This window comes from Nyctibius grandis, chromosome 7 (genome assembly GCF_013368605.1).
Source record: "Nyctibius grandis isolate bNycGra1 chromosome 7, bNycGra1.pri, whole genome shotgun sequence".
Taxonomy (NCBI): Eukaryota; Metazoa; Chordata; class Aves; order Nyctibiiformes; family Nyctibiidae; genus Nyctibius; species Nyctibius grandis.
This window is the reverse complement of record NC_090664.1, coordinates 40762923-40779534: the sequence shown is the minus strand read 5'-3', so window position 1 is coordinate 40779534 and position 16612 is coordinate 40762923. Positions and strand designations below refer to the sequence as shown.

General features: G+C 44.3%; 1 protein-coding gene across 1 annotated transcript in view; it reads right to left on the bottom strand.

The window, feature by feature from the left end:
• APBB1IP (amyloid beta precursor protein binding family B member 1 interacting protein) overlaps window positions 1-15810 on the bottom strand; it is an 82957-nt gene extending 67147 nt beyond the window's left edge. The window contains exon 1 of the mRNA XM_068405131.1: window positions 15714-15810. The gene's annotated coding sequence lies outside the window, so the exon portion shown is untranslated. The remainder of the gene's footprint in view (window positions 1-15713) is intronic.
• Window positions 15811-16612: the final 802 nt, after the last annotated feature.

Below are 16612 nucleotides of genomic sequence, written 5' to 3'. Positions count from 1 at the left end.
CTTTTGACTTTTATAAATAGCCTTGAACTTATTCAAACCAGAAACTCAAAGTGAAACCTGCAGGTGTATGAGCTATTATTAACAAAAAAGGGGGAAAGATTTACCAAAGTCCCCAGAAGAATATTAAGTTTCATACTCAGTCCTCCTCTATATCCACTGAACAGTAACTGTTCTGTCAGGTTTTTCTGTATATAGTATTAATACTAGTAACTCTTAAAATCACCATCAACTACAATAAACTGAAGCAAAAAAAAAAAGACAATACTTTTACAATAAGTTTCCCATGTTATGCGTAAGATTTTAGGCAGAGAAAAAATAAGAATTAAAATAAAAAGAGGAAATTGTGGTTGTCAAGAATAAGTCTGTTAAGGAGGGGCTTGTGGGAAGGGATACATGTGAAACCTAACCTATTTTTGAAGTGATTGATTTTCAAATTGATGTCTTCTAGACCACTTTTTTGAAGTAATACCAAGCATACAGGCAAAGGCATTCCTTGACTCTTATTTCCCCCAAATTTCACATTCTCAAATCTTCACTGAGCTCTCATGAAAACCTCTTTTTTTTTTTTTTCAAAATACTCCCACATTTCTCATACTGCATATATAAGGGGTTGGGGCATTTTCTCTTCAGCTTGCTATTCTAATCACCAAGTCTCACTATTTAGTTTATGCATATTAAACTCTTACAGGTTTATATAATACATAAATATCGACTTGTATTTTGACTCATCAATACATTTATTCACCCCACCATTTACCAGAAGTCCCCCAGACCAGCTAAACCTATTAGTTTTTCACCTTCCCAATTTCAGATTTAGCACCCTCTTTGCTGATAAAAATATTTTAAATCTAAATCAAGAGGTGTGAATAACAAAACTCTTGTATTTTATTGTATTCTTTGTACTGCTACAATCTTTGTGTTTCAGCTCACCCAATGAAAAAATATGGTTTTTGCATATTTGTTCCTACTTCTCCTTACCTGTTAGCGTCTATCTTTTGCAGTGCCTGCCTCTTCTCCATCACTTGCTTTGTGGCCATTTCCAAAGACCTACTTGCATCCATTCAGGTGCCCCCGAGGGCGCTTCCAACCATTTCCTTTTCTCGAGAACCAGCCCTGCTGCCCTGGCTGACAATACAAAACTCCTGTGCACTGTGTTTCTAAACTTGGCAACAGACCCACACAAAACTTCTTCCCTCTCCTAAATATCTACTCCATATATACCCTTATTTTGAAATTGAGATGTAAATTTCTACATTTTTTGAGCTATGGGCTAGGAAGTTTGAATTAAGTTATCTCACTTCTAACACCAGAGAAATTTGGCAGATGCACAGAAAGAAAGCTAGCCCACAGAGATGGATGGGAAACACTCCCTGGTCCAACTTGTGCTTGCATAAGTAACGTTCTTCGCAGACAGTGAACAACGCTGTTTTCCCATGGGGATGGTCCAGTATTCAAGGGCACCAAAGAAAAACACTGACTGAGAAATTTCTTGCTCAGATGCAAGCACAGAGAAGCAGTCCCTGCACTCAGTCTCAAGGTGCACAATCTTACCTGGGTTAAGTAGAACCTCACCTATGTTACTCAGTGTCATGCACTGACAGGTGGAGCAAGAACTGCCTTTCCTGGTCTATAATATGAACTCTGTAATTAAAATCAGGATATGATTTCTGCATAGTTGCATACATTCTGTTTTGTTGAGACACTACATGGAATAATAAAACAACTTTATTTTTTTAAGAATGAAGAAAGTTTTGTGATTTGCACAGTTACATAAGACAATAGCACTATGTGTATGAACAATACATAGGAAATTGAATTGTTTGACAGAATCATTATCACTTGGCTGGAAGCTAACAGAACAAGTAGTAAAACAATGGCACAAAATTCACCCTGCTTAAGAAACTATTAAAAAATATCATGAAAGCTGACAGGGTGATCATATGGCGTAGCTCAAAAAAACCAGGCCTGGTACTATACTAAGCAGAGTTTGAACTGTTAGTATCTGAAAGCTGTGAGAATTACTGAAAGCCAGTTCCTTCCAACAGGAAGAGTGGTCTAAGTCACATGGTAACAAGGCTTCTGCACTTGCAATCCGAAAACAAGCTCAAAGCCCTTGAGCAATACCGAACAGGAAACACCAACCGGTTTCACACATGAGATTACCATCTCTGCAACTCAGTCTCAGTTAGTTGATGCAGTTTAATCAACCTAAGGGCTACAAACAAAAAAGGAATGAGGAACGGCATGGTTATCAGTAGAACAAAGACATACCGCGGATTCATGCTACAAACAGTATTAGGAACCAATCCACTTAGTGATCTGGGGAACAGTTACAGACACATTCATTGAATTCAAAGCATTGTTGTTATTCTTAAACTGTTATATATGCAAATAGCAAGGATAAAAATACATGAAGTATATTTTTACAAGTCAAACAGAAAGATGAAAAGCACACCTTCACCTCCTAGTCCCTGGACTACAGTGTGTAAGCGTCAGAGTACCAAGTCCACCAAAATGAACACTAGCTGTTTGACTGTCCAGATGACCACTATTGTCACTTCCTGCTAACGCTTAATGCTTAAATGCTTTCTGGAGCAGAATGAAGAAATCTTTAACGTTTTCCATGACTCAAGAGTAGCCCAATGATTAAATCACTCAAATCAGAGATTCAGCCTTACCTACAGCACACTGTGCAAAGTAGATCATCCCATATCAAAGACACAAAAAAAGAAGAGAATTAGGGAAGAGAGATGAAAGTGACAGAAGCCCACCATAAAGACCAAGATGGAAAGAGGGTAACTGTCACAGGAAACAGACGTGAAAGTAGTGTGATAAAAAAATGCATCAAAACCTAGAGGAAAGTTACTGAGGCATCATTTCGTCCTGGCTTATAACACAAAATCAATGGGATAGTAAATGAAACTAAAAGTCTGCACAACTGTTCCATAGAAACGTGCACAGTGTAATCATGAAACTCTTCATGAAAACTGGTGAGTTAGCAAGCTGACAAGTTGGTTTTCTCTACAACCAGTTATAGCTAGAAGTGTTAGTATTTCAGAGAGTTTCAGGCAAGGACAATGAACCTCATGTTTTAAGACCTCAAACAAAGGCTCCATCAATTTGGAACCATAATAAAGCTTTGATGATAGACAGGTTACACCATACCTTCCAGCACAGGATTTTTTGTACCTCCTTCTGAAGCACGTGATGCTAGCCACTGTTGGGGACAACTTGCTGGCCAAATTGACTGCAATTTGGTCAAGGTCTGAAAAAGATCTAACTAGGTTTCTTAGAATGATTTTACAGTTAAGTGTCAAGAAAAGTTCTGACTACTAAAATGTCTCATACACTTAAGTGAGGCAGGATCGAAGTTCCTTAACCAGCTATTGCATCATGTCTAGTGAAAAGTCCCTAACAGACATTTAGGTCAATTTTTATGAAGTAGAATATGAGAGAACATCTATCTCTGCAGAATTTAGCCTAGAAGAATATTCCAATTAGTTACTAATTCTAGTACATACTAAGAAAGGAAATTGAAGTTTTGGAGTGATAAAGTAGAAATGGCAGCTGCCCCCAAGCTTTCAAAATCACAATCAGATTTGGCAATTAGCACGCTGACTTTTCTCTTTCTTACCTACATAACATGATGTCATAACTCTCTTCTGTTTTGATACTAACTCATGTTTTGAAAAGGATGGATCAAAAGCAATTAGACTGCTTCCAGCACTGAAGTTACCTAACATAGATAAGCGTGGCTTTTCCCAAGAAAAAGCTTGCACACACAGATATCTCTGAAAGCAGTTTTTTCCTCATATCACCTATTCTTCTGGGAAATCTGGTGTGCCAATGACTGTAGGTTTATCTGCAGCTGAAATTACATTGCATATTTATCTCAGAGATGGGTGTTACATGTCATAACTCCTGCTCATGATGGAATAAAAGTGACACACTAAAACACTAGGAGCTGCAGGAAGACTGATAAAATTGCCAAGTATCCTTCCTAGTTTAAAAGTAAGTCACATCTGGCTTTGCATTAAAATAAAAATGGCAGTTAAATACAATTATGTGAGAGAATCCTTTCCTAATGTTAACCTGGGGCACTAGAGCATCTTCAGGTGACCATGGCCCAAAAGACACTTCACAGCATTTTCCATTGACTGCTCCAGACACAGTTTTACACTGTGGAACCAATTTTGACTCCAGCTGCCTTATTATCTTGTATCATATTGCTCGTAATGACTCCAGCAAGACTAAAGGCACACTTGATATTTAAGCTTATTACTAACTCCAGAATCGTCCACCCAGATGTAAGCACAAACATCTTCAGATAAAGGCACCCCAAACTCACAGATCCTACCTCTGTTTCACAGAAACTGTAACTATGTCATTTATACAATTAAACCTCTTGAAAGCTTGTTCCCTTTTTTGCTGTTTCGGAAATTCAGTTAACTCACTTGTATTACAGGAACACGCCTGCAGTTAGGACTGAATTTGGAAGAAATCTTTATTAGTCCAAAAGACCCAGATTTCATAGACCTGAAAACTACACTGCTGCACTTCAATGATGACAGCAGTTGTATTTTACCCTTGTTTTGCCAAGATGATAATGACAATTTAAACACCACAGGAACTCCTATGCATGTGTATACCGAGTACAAGTACACCACCATCTTTTTCAGTGATACATATTTGAGTACTTGTTTTCCACTGGCGAGAGAGAGAAAGAGTTTTAGTACGTTTGTAAAGCACCACGGGACACTGAGTCTGAGACTGTCCTTCAGATGATGTTGCCCTAGCATCCATCACCTCTGTGCTCCCCGGCCTTCCCCTCTCCCCCATGCACTGCCCCAAACATATACTCTCTTCTTTATTCCACTTGATGAGAATGGTGTTTGGGAGAAGCAGCTGTGGGTCCTGTTCTTAGCATGAGGCGGGATGGCAAGATTATTGAATGGTCCCAGAGGCTGGGTTAAGAGCGGCTGAGAGGAACAAGGGACTACCTAAAAGCTTATCCACAGTTATGTCAGGAGGAAGTTACTCAAGGCCAGAGGAAGGTATTAGCAAAGGGCTCTTGTGCTAAGATGAGAGAGGACAGAAGAACATTTAACAGGCAGCGTATGCTATGGCTACAGAAAAGGAGTATAGAGGGATATGGCATGCAGCCTGGGTGCAAGACAGCTCATTCACCAAGGTCCTCTCCAGAACCACTCTTAGCACAGACGCAGAGTCTGGATCCTGAGCTCTAGAAAATGTATCCCAAACGTACTCGAGCAGCTGGGGACTGTGAGTTAAAAGCACTTTATGCAAGGGGAAAAAGAAACCCCAGTGTAAAGCACAGACTCAGGGAGGAGAAAGTTGGGGAGCAATTTCTATGTACCAGAACTTCACTCTGTAGCCTTCTGCCAGCTCCCAAAGGGGACTGCTTTTACTGAGCTCGAAAGCAGTGTCACTTCTGTTCATCTTTATACAGTATCCTCCCAGCAGACAATGTGCTTCAGTCTGGCCTCTGGGTCTAACAACATTATGGTAATACTGTACAGCTACAGACTCAGTCATCTTCTTTTTCCTCTGCACATTTACTGCAGAATGGTCCGGTTTGGGAACTTTCTCCCCATGAGCCATACAGGCAGCACAAAGTCTATGTGTAGAATGAAATGGTAGGAGAAGACATATTTCCAGTCCTACGTCTTCACACAGATTGGTAGAAGAAACAGTTCCCTATTCTGTGCCAGATTACTGGCCCACAGGAACAAGATCTCCATTCCCCCAACTTATCTTCTCCTGGGAAAGGAAGAAAGCTGGATGGAAGCATGTCCCCTGAGCTGGATTCAGCTCATGAACCACCATCTCATCTAGGCTCATCCATCTTTTGTTGATAACATGCCTACTTCAGCTCTACTCAGGTATAAACAACTGCAGACATACAAGATACCAGAAAATATGAATGTCAATTCTAGGTTCCTCCCATTCCCTGCCTTGATGGAAGAGCAGAATAGTGACCGAGTAATAAGTCTGAGTAGCACAAAGTTGTTCTGTTTCCACATTCCTTCCCATAATCTGTAGTTTGATGATGTTGGTGTAATGTTTTCCTTCCTGTTTTTTCCAGTTACCCAACACTGCCATACGGAACTTACATGACAACAAGAGACTGCCTTGTACTTGAAAAAATTGCCAGCAAATGAGAATAGTGCAATTGTTAATAGTTTTTGGATCCAGTAGATTGCTCAGCCTAACTCTACCCTGCAATGGAGCTGATGGGCTATAAGCATTTCATTCCCATTTGCTACTTTTGAACTATTCCCAGTATTCCCTTATCCTCAGGTCACTGAGCTATGGGAAGTGTGTCTTGTGGCTCTCTACTAAATGAAGATTTTGATATTTAGCTTCACAATCCATAAGGTAGGCTAATCCCACATGAACAGATTGTCTAACGAGCAGAAAATGGTAGACAAGGAAGCCCACAGATGAGATGAAGGCATACGGGGATCCACAATGGGGGAAAATCCTTCCCCTCCTCAATTCCCTATACAATCAAGAGATATTAGTGTGGAATAATGAAAATAATAGCACAAACTTAGGAAGAGGAAAAAAGGAATGAAAAGTTACAGTACAAAATTTAAGTGTGGGAGCTGCTACATTGGATAATTAATGGCTCATCTTTTCCAACATTCACTCCGTCCCACTATGAGCCATTAGAGGTAAGTGCAAGATATGCTATAAAGGTCCATGACAGAACTGTCTACCCATACAAATAACTTATTCCTAGGCCCTAGTCATTGGCAAAAGCTCTAAGTCACCATCTTATCTCTTATAATCACATGTTCTTATTACTGCCAGAAATGTTTAAGGGAGGGCACACATGGTATGGCAAAGGAAGACTGAAAGAGGAAAAGACACTAGCATAAAACGCTCTAACAGGTAAAAGTGAAGCAAAAGGGTAAAAACAAATCTGTAAAAATGTTATTGAACCCATCTGTCTGTTTCATACACAGTTTGTGTATTAAATTCAAATGAAGCAAGTAATGCTTTAATATGAATTTATAGGTATTTCACCAAAATACAGTGCTCAGTACCATAGTGAGTGGTAAAAAATTAAATGAAGATTTTTTCCTAAACCTTTTTCTCAGCTTTACTACTGACTGAAGAGTCAGGTACAATTTCAATACCCATTATTAACTTTCCACCTAGAAAAGCTGTTTCTTTCAGTCTATATAACACACAGTGATCATAAACAGCTATAAGCAGTGGGTTTCAGACGAAGATCTGTAAGGAAAGTGGAAGCCTGGAGTTACCACAGATGGAATGTTATATTGGAATGGCTGTGGCTGCTTTGCCACAGCCCAGCAAGCCCCGAACCACACAAACGAAACAGTTAGGTGAAGAAAATGCAGCAAGAGGAGAAGAACCTTGTGACATTTCCAGTGTAATTCTTCCATTTCTGTAAGGTTTTCCATGAGAAAGAAATGCCACTGCCTCTCTCTCTTTTTTCCTTACCAAGTGAAGGGGGGATGGAACAACTGATCTGGTCAGAGATAGCAACTCCATCATGATACACGGGAGTCAAAGGAAGTCAATCTAGTGACAGATATGAAAGGCTTTGCTGAATATCATGGAATAATATGGCCCCCATGGGACAAAACTGCAATTAAGTTTATGCTGAATCCCTTCCTAGGACTGGCACCCAAAACCACTGGCTCATTTGTATTTGTTCTCTCAAACATTAGGTCTGCTGGCTTCCTCTCAGTCATGAAGATGTGGTCACCAAAGTACAAAACTAAGCTATAACCACAACAAGTATTTGGGAATGTTATCTCTATTCATGCTATTTAGCATGTATTCTCACTTGCTTCGGGTTTACTCAGCAACTTAGGCTCTCCAAGCCACATGTACAGCAGATCTTCCAAATATAAGATTTCATCAAAAAGCACAGCATACAGTAATGTAGACTTGACTGTTATTTAAATTATTATTTTTTAAAATTTACAATCAGAGACAAAAAACACATCAACTTTCAAAAACACTTTTTGGGCTGACATATCCTTCTTATTTCTATGCTTCAGTGAAATTCTCATAGCAAGTGAGAGAATGGAGGCTTCTAGTACTGTTGGAACGTACTAGAAAATCTTCAAAAGTACATAAAAATCTTGTTCTGAAGCAGAAGAAAAGTAACCATGTGTCTGCAGTCTGGGCTACCTGAAGATGCAGTCAGAGTATAAAAACAGATCAACTAAAGCCGCAGAGGAACAAGTTTTCATTTGCTGCCTATATGGACTTGATGCCAGCAGGTAAGTGACAATTCTGTAGAGCTTGTCCACTCTCTTGGTGAGCTGCCTTCTAGGCAGACACATTATTTTGCCTAAAAATGGGGACTCAGAAGGTCATTTGCAATTTTTATCAGCAAAAGCATCTGGTGAGTGCCTCTATGAATTTGGCTCCTAGGTGTTCCCTCCCTGCTTTATGGACTAGCAATGCTGCTAGAAGCAGATTTGCTCCCCACACATCCCCACTCTCCCTGACAGACAGTGACAAGACTTCTACCAAAATTTTTATTGTATCAGTTGGATTGTCTGAGGACAATTAAGAACTTTCCGTTGTTAGTGATATCAGCCATGTAGGGTCTGCTCATCACCAATAACAGATACACAGGGAGTTTCATCCTTCAATATTAGTGTTACATGTCACACTTTTACATCCGCTGCTTTAAATTACAAGCAAACACAGAGTGAAAGTAAAAATGGAAATGGACTGAGGAGATGCATCCAGTGTAAAAATTCTATCAGAAATCTCTCTGTATGCATTTCTAAACATAGTATCATAGAAAAATTTGGTTCATATATACTGAACCTTCTTTTTCTTCTAGGATTCATAATGCATCTACTCCCCCAAATACTCCTAATACTAATAACCGTAGCACTAATTTATTTGAGCGTAAACTCATTCCATGCTGGATCAATGCTCAACAAGAAAAAACAGTGCTGTGTGCAGGCTGACGTAGCTTCTGGTAGCAAAAATTATGAGAGCAATTAGCTAGCCAGAGACCTAAAAGGTCACTTTATTGGAAGAAAGGCTTTGAAACTAATGACAGACAAACTTTTTAAACAGTCATTATCAAACTAGTTTGTGAACTCCCACATTAAAGTTTTAAGTCAGATCAAAGTCATTTGTGTTTCCTTTTCATTCACAGCCCAGGAGCAACACTATAAATTAATACTGAGGGGTGGTGGGGAACCCATGTTCATGTATGCTCATGTAGATGCTCAAAAGTCTCCTACAAAAACTCAAGAAGAACATGGCACCTTAGCTTATTTCTTTCACAGTGCAACATAGTATCTTCTATACTGGCAGCTATACTGTTAATATCTAGGGTAGCCATGAATCAATAGGCTGGATGATAAGAAAAGCTGCCTAAAATGCCTGCTTTTCCAAGAGCAATTTTACTGTATCATGGATCACTCCTAATCATGAAAAGACATATGGTGGAGTTTCTAGGACATCTGCATGTGACCTGGTCATCCCAGGCTCTTTTTAGTCAAAGAAAGGAAAGAAAGGCAGTTTTATAGAGCATGACTCATAGTAGTTGTCTAAAACTGGGCAGCCAAACCAAGTTTTAGCAGTATCTTTCTCCACTGACTGCAAAGGTGACTCAGAACCTCAGGTGACTAGCTAAAATGCTAATGTCTAAAGCTGGGCGAGAAGGATCCTGCCTATAAAATCCAAGAAGTGCTTTCAAGGTCACCGTGGATGCAAGTTACCATTATCACTAGAGACCTTCCAAAAGAAACAAGCTAAACCTTCTATATTGCTGCAGGCAAATAAGAGGTCTTATTCTCACTTTCACCCCAGGTCAGCACCTGACCACATGAAGTCATCATCACAACAAGTCAGAAGGGCCTACAAAAAAAACAAGTCAAGACATACTGAAATGAAAGATGAAAAAAGGGTCTGTGGGAAAGAAAAACACATGTAGTTTGCAGAGAGAGCAGGAAAGGATAGGGGCCTTGGTATCTGAATGATATGCAGGAAAACCAAATTCAGCTACATTCCTGTAAAGCCACCTCTGAAACATAAACACTCTTTGAAGAAAATCCACATTCCAAGATCTTCTCAATAGATAGATAGATGTTCATGAATCTGCAAACAAGTCTTCTCTTGAACAAGGCAACCCCTCCTCTCAGCTCCAGCAATATAGAATCACGGAATGACAGAATGTTAGGGATTGGAAGGGACCTCGAAAGATCATCTAGTCCAATCCCCCTGCCGGAGCAGGATTGCCTAGACCATATCACACAGGAACGCGTCCAGGCGGGTTTTGAATGTCTCCAGAGAAGGAGACTCCACAACCTCTCTGGGCAGCCTGTTCCAGTGTTCGGTCACCCTCACCGTAAAGAAGTTTTTCCTCATATTTATGTGGAACCTCCTGTGTTCCAGCTTGCACCCATTGCCCCTTGTCCTGTCAAGGGATGTCACCGAGAAGAGCCTGGCTCCATCCTCATGACACTTGCCCTTTACATATTTATAAACATTAATGAGGTCACCCCTCAGTCTCCTCTTCTCCAAGCTAAAGAGACCCAGCTCCCTCAGCCTCTCCTCGTAAGGGAGATGTTCCACTCCCTTAATCATCTTTGTGGCTCTGCGCTGGACTCTCTCTAGCAGTTCCCTGTCCTTCTTGAACTGAGGGGCCCAGAACTGGACACAATATTCCAGATGCGGCCTCACCAGGGCAGAGTAGAGGGGGAGGAGAACCTCTCTCGACCTGCTGACCACACCCCTTCTAATACACCCCAGGATGCCATTGGCCTTCTTGGCCACAAGGGCACACTGCTGGCTCATGGTCATCCTGCTGTCCACTAGGACCCCCAGGTCCCTTTCCCCTACGCTGGTCTCCAACAGGTCTGTCCCCAACTTGTACTCATACATGGGGTTGTTCTTGCCCAGATGCAGGACTCTACACTTGCCCTTGTTATATTTCATTAAATTTCTCCCCGCCCAACTCTCCAGCCTGTCTAGGTCTCTCTGAATGGCTGCGCAGCCTTCCGTTGTGTCAGCCACTCCTCCCAGTTTGGTGTCATCAGCGAACTTGCTGACAGTGCACTCTATTCCCTCATGCAAGTCATTAATGAATATATTGAATAGTACTGCTCCCAGTACCGACCCTTGAGGGACTCCACTAGACACAGACCTCCAACTGGACTCTGTCCCATTGACCACCACTCTCTGGCTTCTTTCCTTCAGCCAGTTCACAATCCACCTCACTACCCGATCATCCAGACCACACTTCCCCAGTTTAGCTGCGAGGATGCTGTGGGAGACCGTGTCAAACGCTTTACTGAAATCGAGATAGACCACATCCACAGCTTTACCATCATCTATCCACCAGGTTATGTCCTCATAAAAGGCTATCAAGTTGGTTAAGCATGACTTCCCCTTGGTGAAGCCATGTTGACTGCCCCTAATGATCCCCCTATCCTTGATGTGCCTAGAGACAGCACCAAGGACAAGTTGTTCCATTACCTTTCCGGGGATGGAGGTGAGGCTGACCGGTCTATAGTTACCCGGGTCCTCTTTCTTGCCCTTTTTGAAGACTGGAGTGACATTTGCTTTCCTCCAGTCCTCAGGCACCTCTCCCGTTGCCCACGACTTAGCAAAGATGATGGAGAGTGGCCTAGCAATGACTTCTGCCAGCTCCCTCAGCACCCGCGGGTGCATCCCATCAGGGCCCATGGATTTATGGACGTCCAGATTGCTTAATTGGTCCCTGACCCAGCCCTCATCAACCAAGACAGACTTCTCCTCTATCCTGACTTCCTCTGGGGCCTCAGGGGTCCGGGGCTCCTCAGGACAGCCTCCAACAGTATAGACAGAGGCAAAGAAGGCATTCAGTAACTCCGCCTTCTTTTTATCCTCTGTCTCCAGGGCCCCCACCTCATTCATCAGTGGGCCTACATTGTCTCTAGGGTTGGCTTTACCTGCAATGTATTTGAAGAAGCCCTTTCTGTTGTCCTTGACCTCTCTTGCAAGGTTTAATTCCAAGGAGGCCTTAGCTTTCCTAGTTGCCTCCCTACATCCTCTGACAACAGACTTATATTCCTCCCAAGTGGCCAGCCCCTCCTTCCACGATCTGTACACTCTCTTCTTCCACTTGAGTTTGCCCAGCAGTTCCCTGTTCAACCATGCAGGTCTCCTGGTACCCTTCCTTGACTTCCTACCTGCTGGGATGCTCTGATCTGGAGCTCGGAAGAAGCAGTCCTTGAATGCTAACCAACTATCTTGGGCCCCCTTACCTTCTAGTACCCTGTCCCATGGGATTTCCCCTAGCAATTGCTTGAAAAGGCCAAAGTTGGCCCTACTGAAGTCCAGGGTTGTGATTCTGCTAGCTATTCTGTTCCTGCCACATGAGATCCTGAACTCTATCATCTCATGGTCACTACAACCAAGGCTGCCCTCAACCTTCACCTCTTCAACCAGACCCTCCTTGTTAGTGAGGATAAGATCCAGCAGCGCTCCTCTCCTAGTTGGCTCATCTACCATTTGCATCAGAAAGTTATCATCAATGCACTGGAGGAACCTCCTGGACTGAGGATGGCTGTCTGAGTAGGCCTCCCAGCAAATATCAGGGTAGTTGAAATCCCCCATGACAACCAGGCCCTGTAATTGAGAGACTGCTCTCAGCTGCCTGTGGAAGGCCTCATCACTGTCCTCATCCTGATCCAGTGGCCTGTAATAGACACCCACAACAGTATCACCCCTGCCAGCCTGCCCCTTGATTCGCACCCACAAACTCTCAACTCGCTCCTGATCCGCCTCTGGACAGAACTCAATACATTCTAGCTGCTCACTCACATAAAGAGCAACTCCACCACCTCTCCTTAGCGGCCTGTCTTTCCTGAACAGGACATAGCCATCCATGACCACATTCCAGTCATGCGAGGTGTCCCACCAAGTCTCTGTAATTGCCACTAGATCATAGCCCCCCGACTGAACACGGATTTCCAACTCCTCCTGTTTATTCCCCATGCTGCGTGCATTGGTGTACAGGCATTTCAGGGAGCGAGCTGAGCACACCGATTTCACCCTAGGGGGATGGGAGGCCTCCTGGTCTACCTCAACCCTAGAGCGTTGCCCCAGTGGTGCAATACTCCAGACTGTTAGTTTTCTCAGACATTTTGTAAGGCCAAAGAGATGCAACAGCTGATCCCTCCATCCACAGGTGACCCAAGTCCTACCTCTCCCTTCATCACATACTGCAGAACATGAGAAGAAAGGTTTTCTGCCTCTTGTTCCTCTCATTGCTGTAAGACATTTCTTCTAACAGGAAAGGTGAAACATAGCAAAAGCAAAATCTTAGTGGGTTGGGTAAATTCATTACTACCTAAGAAATCTCAGGCCACAGTACTGAGTTAAGCTGTTACAACATCCAGCAGGTCCCTCTGTTCATACTGTTGCTCTCTTTGTGCAAATTGTTACCCTCCCAAATGTGTTAGTCTCTAAGGCTTTATAAATTAAAAAAAGATCAAGTTTACAGCCTGATTCACAGGTGCATGAGTTATAGTGTGTGATCTAGTAGACACTGTTCAAGTACAGTGAGAATCAGACTTTTGACCTGTAAAAATCAAACTTAGCTGGAATAAATACATGTGATAACAAAATAAACCAGCACTTCAAAGGCATCATACCCTGCCTGAAGATAGTGCACATCAAATAATCACAAATTCCAGCATGAACAATTAAAACACAATTTACTCAATAACTACTTTCGGCCTTCAATCATATTTGCCTCCAAACATCAGAAGAGTCTGTAGTACCCACAGGAGGCACTTAAAGAAGAGAAGACACAGGGAATGATTAAAAGGACCCTTTCAGAGAGAGTACATTTTTGCAGTTGTGTGTACTCCCAGATGGATCAGAATTCTCTGATAATATAAAACAAGGATCACTCAGCTATCTGTAACGCTCCATTTATTAAACCTCCCAAAGACATTTGTAATCCATATTTCAAACCAAATTATCTCCATTTTTAAGCAATGCTTGCGCAAAGCATGAAGTACAATTAAATGTAATAGTCCCCTTAGAAAGCCCACAGGGGAAAACAGAACTGAACAGGTTCAGCAAAAAGTTAAATATTCTGTTTTAAACATAAAGTTTTTACCTAAATTCACATTCTTTACAAAGTTTCTAGAAAAAAAAAATTGTAAAGTTTAGTGAAGACAAATGAGTAGGAGCCTACAGAGGTAGAGCAGGTCATCTAGTATAGCCCTCTGAAGCACTGGGCTTACGTATGTGTCTCTAATGAAACAGATGCACTAAATCAAGTCCTGGAAACACTACATTCACACCGTTGTGCAGCAGCAGGGTAATTAATTAACAGTGACATCAATAGAGTCATACGTGAAATGAGTATTTTTTAGAAGTAAGTCAGGAACAGATGACAAAACATGCATGTCATGTAATTCACAAAGGGGAACTAGAACAAAAGAGGAAAAATGACTGCCAAAATCCTGCAAACAGAAGCTTTGACAGGTAGAGCCAAGATGGAGCCACGCTAATCACAGAACTGGAGTAATCTGGGGCAGGAAGGGACCTCAAAACAGTCAAGCTGTCTGTCCCAGTTTGATGGCATCCTGCATATTTTGTTTGTAGGCTGTATTCCTGCATCCAAATTTTTAATGACAGTTAAGACAGGCTGGATTATACGCTGCCTAAAAGACCCTACCGGATATATCCTCCCAGTGTGAAAATGAACGGATTTAACAACTTGCCTTTTGCTTCACAAGGGACCAAAAAACCACCCCAAGCTTGTGGAGACTGTATTTATGTTACTTCTCCACGGTATTCAGATGAGGGTATCATGCAGGATGGGCCTTCTCCAAGTCAGGAGACGCATCTATTTCTTCGCTAAACCACATGGCCAAATACACCACCAGCAGAGAGGTGTAAATTGTGTTTCCTGGAAGTCTGTATTGGCTGTTTTGCCATAACCACGCAGCCTTCTTACATGCTTAGTTTAAGACTGATAGATTAGCACATTCATATGGTGTATTTTTTTGGCCGCTCGTGCCAGGCTGCTTGGTCTGCAGTTTCTCCTGCCTGCCTTCGCTTTCCCAGCGCAGCCACAGCGCACTGTGCATCCCCCGAGATCCCACACGCCTCACGAGGCTGCAGAGAAGCTTTTGCAATCCTGCCTTGCAAGTGGTCCATCTCCTGCTCACCCCCTCAGGGTCTGGGCACATGGAAGGACTGGCTCAGGTTAACCTTACCGAAGAGACCAACCAACCCGGGAGCCAGCACCGCAGCCCTCAATCCCATTATCCCATTTCAGCCCACCGAGCCCGTTTGCCGTCGGAAGGCTCCCTGTCCCCAGGGGGGAGGCCTGTGAGAAGCGGCTCTCGCCACAGGCTTCCCGGGCGGCGAGGCGGGGGCTGCCGGGCTCGCCTCTGCGGGCACCCGCGCTTCTCGCCCCGGGCTGCCGCCCTCCGGGGGCACCACGAGCCGTGCCCAGAGCGGGCTTTGCCGCAACACCCCGCCCCGAGCACCGGTATGTGCCGGCATGATTTCTCCCCACAGCGAGTAGGACACCCCGCGCCCCCCGCCACGCCACAGCCGGGCGTCTCAGCCTTCCCGCGGCGGCCGCACCTCCGCCCTCCCGCCCCGTCGGGGTCACGGTCTGGCGCTGGGAGCCCTTGGGGGTTCGGTTCATCCCTCTCTGCCCGGCTTACCTTGGCGGGCGGGCCGCGGGGGCCGCCGGCTCCCGGAAGCGCTGCGAGCAGGAGGCGCGGGACGCCTCTGCGGCACCCCTGCACGGCGGGAGCTCGCCCGCCCTCCTCCTGTGGGGAAGTGGGGCCGCCCTGAGCGGCCACCTCCGCGGGAGCCGCCCCGGGGCACGCAGCGCCGCCTCCCGCCTTGGGCCCGGGGGCAGGCGCCTCGCAGAGCCTGGGCGGGCGACCCGCTCCCCGGGCCGTGATAGCCCACCTGCGGCGGCAGGAGGAGCCGGGCCCGCTCCCTGCGACGGCTCCCCCTGGCAGGGACTCGCCGCCCAAGGCCGACCCGAGGGCTGTGGATAGCCGGGGAGGACGCGTCCCCTCCGTGCTGTGGAGAGGCCTCCTACTCTCCGGAGCCTTAGGGGCACCCGGGGTGCCCACGAAATGGAGCCTGAGGCTCGCGCTGCGAAGGCTTGCGAGGCTGGAGGCCCAGGCGGAGAGGCTGTGGCCGGTGCGGGGTCACTAGCCATACGAGGGGAGCCCCAGGCAGCCCAGCCCTGCCTCCTCCGCTCCTCTCCCGGAGCCTCACCTGGGTCACCGCAGCCGGGACGGGTGGCTTTCGGCTGGGCAGCGCTGTCAGGTGCTCTCTGGTTTTCGGACAGAAATGTGTTTCTTTCCCCACTCCGTTCAGTGACTCTACAACCCTTTTAAATAATGCTGCCACAGGCAGCAAATTGCTTTTATGGTTTTTACGTCATTTTGTGGCATTGCAAAATGGTCCTTTGAAGCGTACTTAGATTTTATTCACTGAGTAGAAATAATTTTATAACACGTTAAATTCCATAAAAAGGCGGGGAGAAAAAAAAATTTCAAGGGTTTTCCATCTGAAGTTAAAAAGGCAAACATCAGTTAGAGAA